The following is a 10,737-nucleotide window of genomic DNA, read 5'->3' as shown; positions in this document are numbered from 1 at the left end:
ATTTATATGATAGATAGGGAGAAAGTTTTTCGTACTATTAATCATCAATGATCGCGTGTTTCCCATGTAATTGACATAACAATCCCTTCTATTATGAAGTAGACAATTGAGGTGTAGTCACTATAGTCCAATAATTTATCCATATAGACTTTTTTTTTTAACATAGTAGACATATCTCTTAGGGTGATGAGAGTGAGTCTTTGAGACATCAACTATATATTTTCTACTTTCATAATTATATAATAGATCTACTCCTGATACATATATTTTAGATTGTATAGTCATTAGGGACTAATTGATACAATGATTAGTCTTGATGTTTGTAGAGCATGAATGGTTTTCTTTTTACTATTTGCGAGACCTATTTTGTTGGTCCACCACTATATTTTTTATATTAATTATGAGTATATAGTCTATTGAATTTCAGTCTATGAAATGTGACTTTGTTGATAGTGACTTTGTCACTAAGTCTCTAGTTTTAGGCTAGTCACCCATATTTTAACTGCTTTCTGTTAGAATTTGAAAAGATTAATAACCCAGAAAACTAGTGCAAAGAGTAAATATCTAAACTATGAATGCAAATGATACAAAATCAAAATAGCATCATAGAGTTAGTATCCAAGAGAGTAATGCAAATGTTGGAAGCAAATTAGCATTAAGAGGATGCAAAAAATAAGAGATGCAAATACAAGCCAGGTAGCATGCTTATATAGGCTAGGAAGAGGGAGGAGGTGGCAACACCAACCAATGAGGAGCAACCATCTATTGGACTAAAGATAGAAAAGTATCTTCCCAAGATAGCTAATGGATGCTCACATGTAGGAAGGTGACACCTCACAACCATTAACCTAATAAGACATGCTTTATTAACCTAAGCGAGATTATTAAAAGTGTAGGAAAAACCTAGCAAAATATAAAAAATAAAAAACTACACTAACACTTTTTGATATCAAAAACAAATATTCAATTTATTATACATAAATAAATATAAGACACTTTATGATTTAAATATAAAAATATATGTTGTTATAAATTATAATGTTAAGCTATTAAATAATTTATCATGTGTTCACATCATTTTCTACAAAAGGCCATAAGGAAGAACATTCAACCTCCCATAACTCTTACATCTAAACTTGAACATTCTGTGATTACAAGAGTGATGCTATCCACTTTCTTTAAAATTTCTCAAACAATATCACTGCTCAGTGGCATAGCAATCTTTGGATATTAATGGATTCAAACTTTCTTTACTCTATAAATTATAATTTCTTAATCAGGACTTACTATTCTATATTAATTATTCATCTAAATTTTATTTTAAAAAATCACCATTAAATAAATTTATTTATAAGTAACTCATATGATATCAATATGATTATATATGTAATGTAAAAATGCTGGATAACATAAATTTCTCTTTCAACTTACTAGTTCAAAAAACATCTTAATCATATTTATTTAGTCTAATGAAATTGTTGGAATATTTATTACATTTAGTCGTTTGCCCCTGAAGCCAAATGGCCACCTACCACCTCTGAATGTTTAGAAAATTTATAATCGGTAGGTGAGTTTTCAAATTCAAAAATGAGAGGGAAAACATTTTGCAAGTAAGACAAAAGGAATGTTTGATTCATTCATTTGTTAGACAGGTAGAGAGAGGGACCAGTTTAGAGGAAGAGCAGATTAGAAGTTGCAGAGAAGGAAGAAGAAAGAAGTGATCAGTAGATCCAGTTGTCAGAGTTCAAAGATAGAAGAAAGTTCATTTTGTGCTTGCAGATGCACGTGTTTCTTCTTTGGTCATTCTATAAGTTTATTATTTGTTTGTTTTGACCTGTTGAAGCAGTGATTGCTCCAGGCATTGTAGTATGCAACCATTAGAGTTGTAAGTTTGAAGTTTAAAGTTTAAAGTTTTTTAGTTTGAAGTTTTAGGGTTACTTTAGGGTTTTTTGGATGAAACCAAATGCTCCCAGATTTTGTAATGATTTAATCTAAGTTGAATAGAAAGCAAGCAAGCATACTTGAATCCATTGTTCTTCTTCTTCTATTCCTTGCATTTGAAAAGTTTATTTGAAAGCTTCAAGTTTTGGCTCTCTAGTTTTAAAGGTGGAAAAGGAGTTCATGTTATAGTTATGTCACTCAGTATTGTATTTGGTAGAAGTCATCTATAGATCAAGTCGAGTTCACTCGGTAACATCTTCTATCGAGCTCCATTCTAAAGTGGCTACCAATTTCACTCGGTGCCTTCTTCTACCAAGCTCCACCCTCCTGTGGCTATCGAGTTCACTCAGCATCCACACTACTGAGCTCACTCAAAATCCTTTGGCTACCAAGTTATTTGTTCTTCATTTATCGAGCTCACTCGGTAAGCTCTCCTGCTACTTGGTTTCTTAGTGTTTACCAAGCAAAATTGTCACTCGACAATTGTGAGTGCCAAGCAAATTTTTTTAGGTTTAGGGTTGTGAATGATTTTGATTTATATTTCTCACATGGTATCAGAGCTTTGAGGCCCCACATCCATAGTGAGTTATGAAATTTATTTTCTTGGGATATTTGACATGGCAGGAGATGCAAGAAAGATATGGCAGCAGCCACCACCTTTCAATGGACAAAATTATGATACATGCACAGAGAAAATAAAAACCATTATGGTTGCAAATGATTTGTGGGAGTTTTTAGTTAATGGGTTCAATGATGTGACAGACCCAGCTCAGTATGCTACTCTCACAAATGCATAAAAGACTCATTTGAAAGAGTCAAGGAGGAAGGATGCTAAGGCATTAAGTTTAATTGAAGTAGCAATGACAGAGATAGTATTCCCAAAGATTGTAGCAGAAAATTATGAAAAGGAAGAATGGGATATCCTTGAAACAAACTTCAAGGGAATTGATAAAGTTCGCACAGTAAAGCTACAGAATATAAGGAGGGAATTTGAGAACCTTCAGATGAAGGAAAATGAATCAGTCGCAAACTTCAGTTCAAGGACCTCCAATGTGATTAACCAACTGAAGTCAAATAGAGAAGACTATCAAGAGTAGAGGATAGTGGAGAAGATATTGAGGAGTTTACCTCATAAATATGACAATTTGGTCATGACCATAGAAGAGGCAAAGACCTCATTGTTTTGACAATGGATGAGTTCATGGGTACTCTTCAAACCCATGAGCATAGGATCAATAGATCTACATCTTCTAATTCCCAAAAGCAAGCATTTAAGGCTCAATCAAATCCAAGAGGAAGGGAGAGAGGAAGAAATGGCTTAGGCAAAAACTCCAAAGGTAGAGGCCGAGGTAATGGAGGATAAAGAAATGCTGCAGTAGAAAGCTCAGGAAGAGTAGATGGAGCAAGTACCTCACAAAATACTTCAAGAGGAGGTAAGAAAAACTGCAACTCAAATAGGAGTAATGTAGAATGCTATTACTGTCATAAATATGGACATTATGCAAGTGAATGCTGGAAGAAGCAAAATGGTCAGTTAGGACAAGAAAATGTGGTTGATGTGAACATGGGAAGTGGAAATAATGCCACTGCCTTCATCATGTATAATGTTGGTGAAGAAGGAAGCCCCTAGGTTTGGTACCTCAACAGTGGATGTAGCAACCACATGAGTGGTAATGAAACCTTGTTTTCATTCATTGACAAGAGTTTCAAATTTGAGATTAAAATGGGTTACAATGGAACCCTACCAGTAGTGGGCAAAGGATCTATTATGGTCTGCACCAAGAAAGGTGAGAAGAAGGAAATAAAAAATGTGTATTTCACCCCTAGTATGAAGCACAATTTGATGAGCATTGGTCAGCTCATTCAAAATGGATACAAAGTGCTGATGGAGAATGAAACATGTGTCATTCATGAAAAGGATGGGAGCAAGAACCTACTTGTAGTAGTTCACATGACAAAGAACATAATGTTTCCCTTGAAAATAGAGACATGTTTCTCATCTCAAGTTAGTGTTGCACCTCCCACACAATCAGCTGTAAGGAGTGTGATAGAAAACCCCTCATGGCTATGGCACCTTAGGTATGGTCATCTTGGCTATGGTGGTCTAAATTTATTGTCAAATAAAAGAATGGTAGAAGGTTTGCCATGCATAGGAAATTCATGTGACAAGTGTGAGGCTTGTATTTTGGGTAAGCAACATAGGCTTCCCTTTAATTCTAGAAATTCTAGGAGGGCTAGATATCCATTGGAGTTAGTGCATACTAAACTAGTTGGCCCTATGCAAGTTACTTCCATTGGGGGGAGTACTTATTTCATGACATTTATTGATGATTTCAGTCATAGGAAATGGGTGTATTTCTTAAAGAATAAATTTGAAGCATTTAAAAAATTTGTATAATTTAAAGTCCAGGCTGAAAGAGAATGTGGACACTATATCAAGGTCCTAAGATCAGATAGATGAGGGGAGTATACCACCAATTCTTTTGTAATTTCTTGTAAGAAACATGGTATAAAGAAAGAGCTCATAGCCAACTATACACCAGAGCAGAATGGAGTGGTTGAAAGAAAAAATATGACCATTGTTGAAATGGCAAGGAGCATGATGAAAGAGAAAGGTCTCCCAACTAAATTTTGGGGAGAGGTTATGGCAACAATAGTTTACCTAATTAATAAGTTTTCTACAAAGGCAGTCCGTGATAGAATTCCAATGGAAGCATGGTCACGAGGAAGATGGACAGTTGAACACCTAAGGGTGTTTGGATGTGTTTCATATTCACATGTGCCTAAAGAGAAAAGGTAAAAATTGGATGAAAAAGGTGTGAAGTGCATCTTCATAGGGTATAACTCAGAATCAAAGGCATACAGATTGTATGACCCATTGAACAACAAGATGACTCTTTCAAAAGATGTGAAATTTCTTGAAAATCAGTCTTGGTATAGTCCAACTAATGAGTCACCGAGCACTTCAAGTAAAGTGCCAATTATGAGTGAAGAGGATGCTGATGAACAGCAAGAAGAAGGAGCAGATAGAAGAAAAGGCAAGCAACCTCAATCACTGTCGAGCTCCTCTAGGCATGATCGATTGTTAGTGCCAAGCAACAGCAGCGAATATTTTAATCCCACACTCTCCTCCCTATTACCAAGAAAGACCAAGAGTCTTAGGGAGATATACCAAGATGAAAGGAATGAAGATTATGATGAGAGTGTTAATTTTGCATTATTTTCTCATAGTGATCCAATATATTTTGAAGAAGTTGTTAAGGAGAAGAAATGGTGTAAGGCCACGGATGAGGAAATCGATGCTATAGAAAGGAATGAGACATGGGAGATAACTAAATTTCCTTCCAAGAAGCAAGTGATTGAAGTGAAATGGGTCTACAAGACCAAATGCAATGCTAAAGGTAAGATTGATAGGCATAAGGCAAGGCTGGTAGTCAAGGGCTACAAACAACAGTATGGAAGAGATTATGATGAGACCTATACTCTAGTTGAAAGAATGGAAACCATGTGTGTTGTCATAGCAATTGAAGCTCAGTACAAATGGAAGGTATATCAAATGGATGTGAAGTTTGCCTTCCTAAATGGTGTATTGAAGGAAGAAGTATATGTGGAGCAGCCACCTAGTTATGAAGTTATAGGTGAAGAGAACAAAGTATATAGATTGAAGAGAGCTCTTTATGGGCTCAAGCAAGTTCCACAGGCATGGTACAATAGGATTGACTCGTATTTGATGAGCAATGGCTTTAGCAAAAGCAATGGTGAGCCTACTCTCTACATCAAGGCAAAAAATGGTAATGTGTTGATTGTTGTCTTATATGTAGATGATTTAATTTTTACTGGTAATGACAAGGCTCTAATTGGTGAGTTCAAAGAGACCATGAAAAATGTGTTTGAAATGGCAGACCTAGGTCTCTTGAAATACTTTCTAGGCATAGAAGTAAAACAAATGCATGATGGCATCTTCATCTCTCAAGAGAAATATGCAAGGAAGATCTTGGAGAGATTCAAAATGCAGAATAGTAAGGTAGCCCCAACACCAATAGCAGTAGGTCTGAAGTTGAGTAAGAAAGACTGTAGCAAGAGAGTGGATCCAACACTATAGAAGAGTATAGTTGGAAGTTTAATGTATTTGACTGCAACTTGGCCAAACCTAATACATGCAGTAAGTTTGATTTCCAGATTTATGGAAACACGAAAAGATTTCCATTGGCAAGCGGGAAAGAGGATCCTAAGGTATGTTAAAGGTACCAAGGGATTTGGGAATTTTTATACTACAAATGATGATTTCAAGTTGGTGGGTTATACTGATAGTGATTGAGCTGGAAGTATAGATGATAGGAAGAGCACTTCCAGATACGTGTTCCATATGGGATCGGGTGCAATTTCATGGGCATCCAAGAAGCAACCTATTGTTGCTCAATCTACAATAGAGGCTAAGTGTATAGCAGAAAATGCTAGCAAAAATTTTCACAAAGCCATTAGGCATTGGAAGTTTTGTACACCTAGGAGAGTGTCTTGGTGTAGTTGATCTAGATCAGTAGTGATCCTTGTTTGTTTGGCTTGGGACAAAGGGGGAGGGTTGGAATATTTATTATATTTAGTCATTTTCCCCTAGATCCAAATGCCCACCTACCACCCTTGAATGTTCAAAAAAATTATTATGGGTAGGTGAGTTTTCAAATTCAAAAATGAGGGGGAAAACATTTTGCAAGTAAGATAAAATGAATGTTTGATTCATTCATCCATTAGACATGCAGAAAGAGAGAGACTAATTTAGAGGAAGAGAAAATTAGAAGTTGCAAAGAAGGAAGAAGAAAGAAGTGATCAATAGATCCAGTCATCAGAGTGCAAAGACAAAAAGAAGTTCATTTCGTGCCTGCAGATGCACGTGTTTCTTTTGTGGTCATTTTCTAAGTTTATTATTTGTTTTTTTCGACCTGTTGAAGCAGTGATTGCTCTAGGCATTGTAGTATGTCACCATTTGAGCTGTAAGTTTGAAGTTTAAAGTTTAAAATTTTCAAGTTTGAAGTTTTAGGGTTACTTTAGGATTTTTTGGTTGAAACCAAATGCTCCTAGATTTTGTAATGATTTAATCTAAGTTGAATAGAAAGCAAGCAGGCATACTTGAATCCATTGTTCTTCTTCTTCTATTCCTTGCATTTGAAAATTTTATTTGAAAGCTTCAAGTTCTGGCTCTTTGGCTTTAATGGTGGAAAAGGAGTTCATGTTATAGTTTTTTCATTCGGTATTGTCTTTGGTAGAATTCATCTGTAGTTCAAGCCGAGTTCACTCGGTAACATCTTCTACTGAGCTCCATTCTATAGTGGCTACTGAGTTCACTCAGTGCCTTCTTCTACTGAGCTCCACCCTCCTATGGCTACCGAGTTCACTTGGCATCCACACTACCGAGCTCACTCAACATCCTTTGGCTACCGAGTTGTTTGTTCTTCATTTACGGAGCTCACTCGCTAAACTCTCCTGCCACTCAGTTTCTTAGTGTTTACTGAGCAAAACTGTCACTCAGCAATTGTGAGTGCCAAACAATTTTTTTTAGGTTTAGGGTTGTGAATGATTTTGATTTATATTTCTCACAGTAATATCATTCATGGGAATTTAAGAAAAGCAGATTTGATGTTCTAAACTAAATGATAAATATACTACTATTTATAAAGAAAGAAAAAACTAGAAAAATTACCAACCATGTAGATTAGAGGGGAATTGACGTTGAAGAAACCACTTCACAACTGCTAAAATTATTAAAGAAACAAATTTGTTAACTATGCAATGGTAACAAGAAAAAAAATGTATTTTAATTATTTAAAGGGGTTGTTCTGAATGCTCTTTCAAAATATCATTTTCCAATTTTTAGATAGGGCAATTTCATTGGACAATGAAAAGTGTAATTAACTAATGGCTATTGTCCTCTCCAATATGAGATAAGATTGAGGTGTTAAGATTTTCCATGTACATGTAATTGTCAATATTAAAGTAGTTCGTCTCTTCAGAGACATCAAATAAACAATATTAAAGTAGTTCAATGGACAGTTCTCTCCATTAGACTTGTATTTATTATGCCGAACCAGGCGTAGGAAGATAGAGATGTTGAATATTTTACAAATACGCTTAATAGAGATCTTCATACCGACACTACAATACGCTTAGGTTATGAATATTTTACAAAATAAATTATTCTTGGACGAACTGGATTTTCTTTTGTCTTTCCTCATTAATGTTGCACAGATTTTATTCAATCACTAAAAATTACATTAATTTTGTGAAATCTAATAATGTACAATAAAAATGATTAAGAACTATTATGTTTTGTTGATTTTAGTGATAGTCCATGTCATTGATTTCTATCATATCTAGAAATATGAATTGGTGATTAAAATGTCTTGATTCAACTAATATAAATATATGTACACAGAAATCTTTAAAAAAAATACCTATTAATATTATATCAAAATTGTCATATAAACCAAAAAACTAAAAAAATGATTTACACGGCTAATATTTATAAAATGAAATAGTTTATCCTAGTTAAACCATATGTAATGTATTTAAATTAAATTAAAAATTAATCTTTGATAGTCTCTAAAATATGTTGGTAAATGGTAGCTTGATATTAGCTAAAACTCCAAGAAGATGCTTGATGAAAAATCATGACCATAAAGTCGGTCTCCTTGTAAAATTTTTAAACTTGGTCTATGTTGAAACATACTAGAAAGTGGGGAATAAAAAATTAAGTTTATATATCATCTATATTTGGGTATTACACTTCAACTACAATTGCTAAAACTCTCTCAAAATATCTGATGTAGAGGATATCCAATTGGACATTTTTGATTGCATATTATGCAATAAAAATGATATAAACATGAAATTTAGCGGCTCCATATCTCAATTATGTCTCGAAGAAATAGTACCAAGACATAATTGCTAAGCCAATTGAAAATATCATGCAAAAGGGATTCAAGTGACCTTTACCTCCCAAATTTTCCTCCATCAAATCATTCTATATTTCCAAGACATCATAACAATTCTTTATTACTCGTTCATAATTCTTACTTCTCTTACCTCACTTAACTATTCTCTGTAAAGCTAAAACACCTTCTCTCACTTGACAACCCATCATGTCCTCCAATTCAAGACTAATCCTACTTATGTGCAAATAATTATCCTCCTTGCTCACACAAAATGTGCCTTTAACCAGAATACTACATGCCACTAATTTTAAAGGAAAAGTATCATGACCAGGCAGAATGGATCCAAACCTAATTGTAAAATCATTATTAGAGCCCCAATTCTGCTTCTGTACTTCTAGAGGCCTCCAACTTGAAAGATTAACAACATCCTTTGTTCTTCTATTGATAAGAATCCAACTGAGGCTCAAATTACCCAAAAATATGAATCTCTCTACATCTTTCTCCCCATTAGCTAATATTGAAATGAGTGTGCCATTAGAATTACAGGGAATATCTATCACCAATGGAAATACTATGGATGACCCACAATCTATGATATCATCTTCAGCTGGAATTTTCATGACAACTTTAGAGTAAACAGATTCATTATTGTAATGAATGTCTACAACATAGACAAAATCAGATAGAGAAACTTCATCATCTTCCTCAAAAAGATTGAAAATTTCTTGACAATCTTCCTAGGAAATATCGACGAGGGGAAAACAATCTGCATAGAACTTGTTGAAGCCACCCAAGGAATAAATCAATTGTTTAACCTCATCATTTTTTGTTGAAGGCTAAAGTGAAGAACAAGCATCATCGTAGAGGCCTTGTTTCTTAAAAATTGACTTCATATCAGAGCTGCAACATTCTGCTCTTGCAAGAGTGGTGTCGTCCACTCTCTTTAAGATTATTTTAACAATATGACTGCTCAAAGACATTCCTCTTACACTCAATATCCACTGCAAGTCAAATTTCTATGCCTGATTAGCTCTCTATAAATATAACATATTTAATCAATATTGTGACGTGTGCATTACATCACTTGAGAAGAATCATTTTGTCCATAGAGATTAGATTAATGTTTCATAGCGTGAATAGACAGTCATCTTAAGAATTACGAGATCAAATTCCTTACGCCAATATCTAATAGGGTCCTAAATGTATTCGACTGACAATCTTAGTATTCCCCACCATGCATCTCTATCGTTCTGATATCATGAATGGGTTCAATTTTTTTTCTATTTTAAAACTGAAGTTTTTTATTGTCAAAATTTAGAATTTAGACATTTGAACTTAGAATATCGCATATATGTAAAAATAATGAAATGTAGTTTTAGTTTACAAATTGAAATAATTTGAATAATATGGGTTGGGGCTAGTTTCATTGACATGAGCTTCATCTAATCTCCTAGTTCTGACATTACTAGTTGCATTTAAAAATTGATGGTGTTTTTGCATAGGTTTTTTTTTGTTTGAAGGGGTGCACAATTTATTTCAGCACAAATGTGGGCATGTAAATTGCTAACACTGTGTATTTAGAGCATTTAGATGGAGAGGGAATGGGTAGCTTCTACCAAAGATTCAAACATGTTTGTTTATTTAAAAACTGAATGACTAAAAGAGGGGTAGAAATTTTATTGAATATCAAAGAGAGCTGAACAACACAAGAAACAAAGAGAACTACAAAGCTTTATCCCGGTCCACAAGTTGAACCAGCATCTGAGATAAATCAAGGGGAAGCATCCTAAGATCGAGAATGTTCCAAGTCGGCCCCTGCTCAGAGGCCCATTTAGCTAGACAATTAGCCACACCATTCCACTCACGAGGG

The 10,737-nt window shown here is 34.5% G+C and overlaps 1 pseudogene; it reads right to left on the bottom strand.

Moving 5' to 3' along the window:
• Positions 1–8,845: 8,845 nt before the first annotated feature.
• On the bottom strand, positions 8,846–9,847 carry LOC149531282 (putative F-box protein At2g36090; annotated as a pseudogene).
• Between the last annotated feature and the right edge of the window lie 890 nt (positions 9,848–10,737).

This window comes from Cupressus sempervirens, chromosome 11 (genome assembly GCF_028749045.1).
Source record: "Cupressus sempervirens isolate cs-2001-9-10 chromosome 11, ASM2874904v1, whole genome shotgun sequence".
Classification (NCBI taxonomy): domain Eukaryota; kingdom Viridiplantae; phylum Streptophyta; class Pinopsida; order Cupressales; family Cupressaceae; genus Cupressus; species Cupressus sempervirens.
Note: the sequence above shows the minus strand (reverse complement) of the source record. Positions and strands in the feature narration are given on the sequence as shown.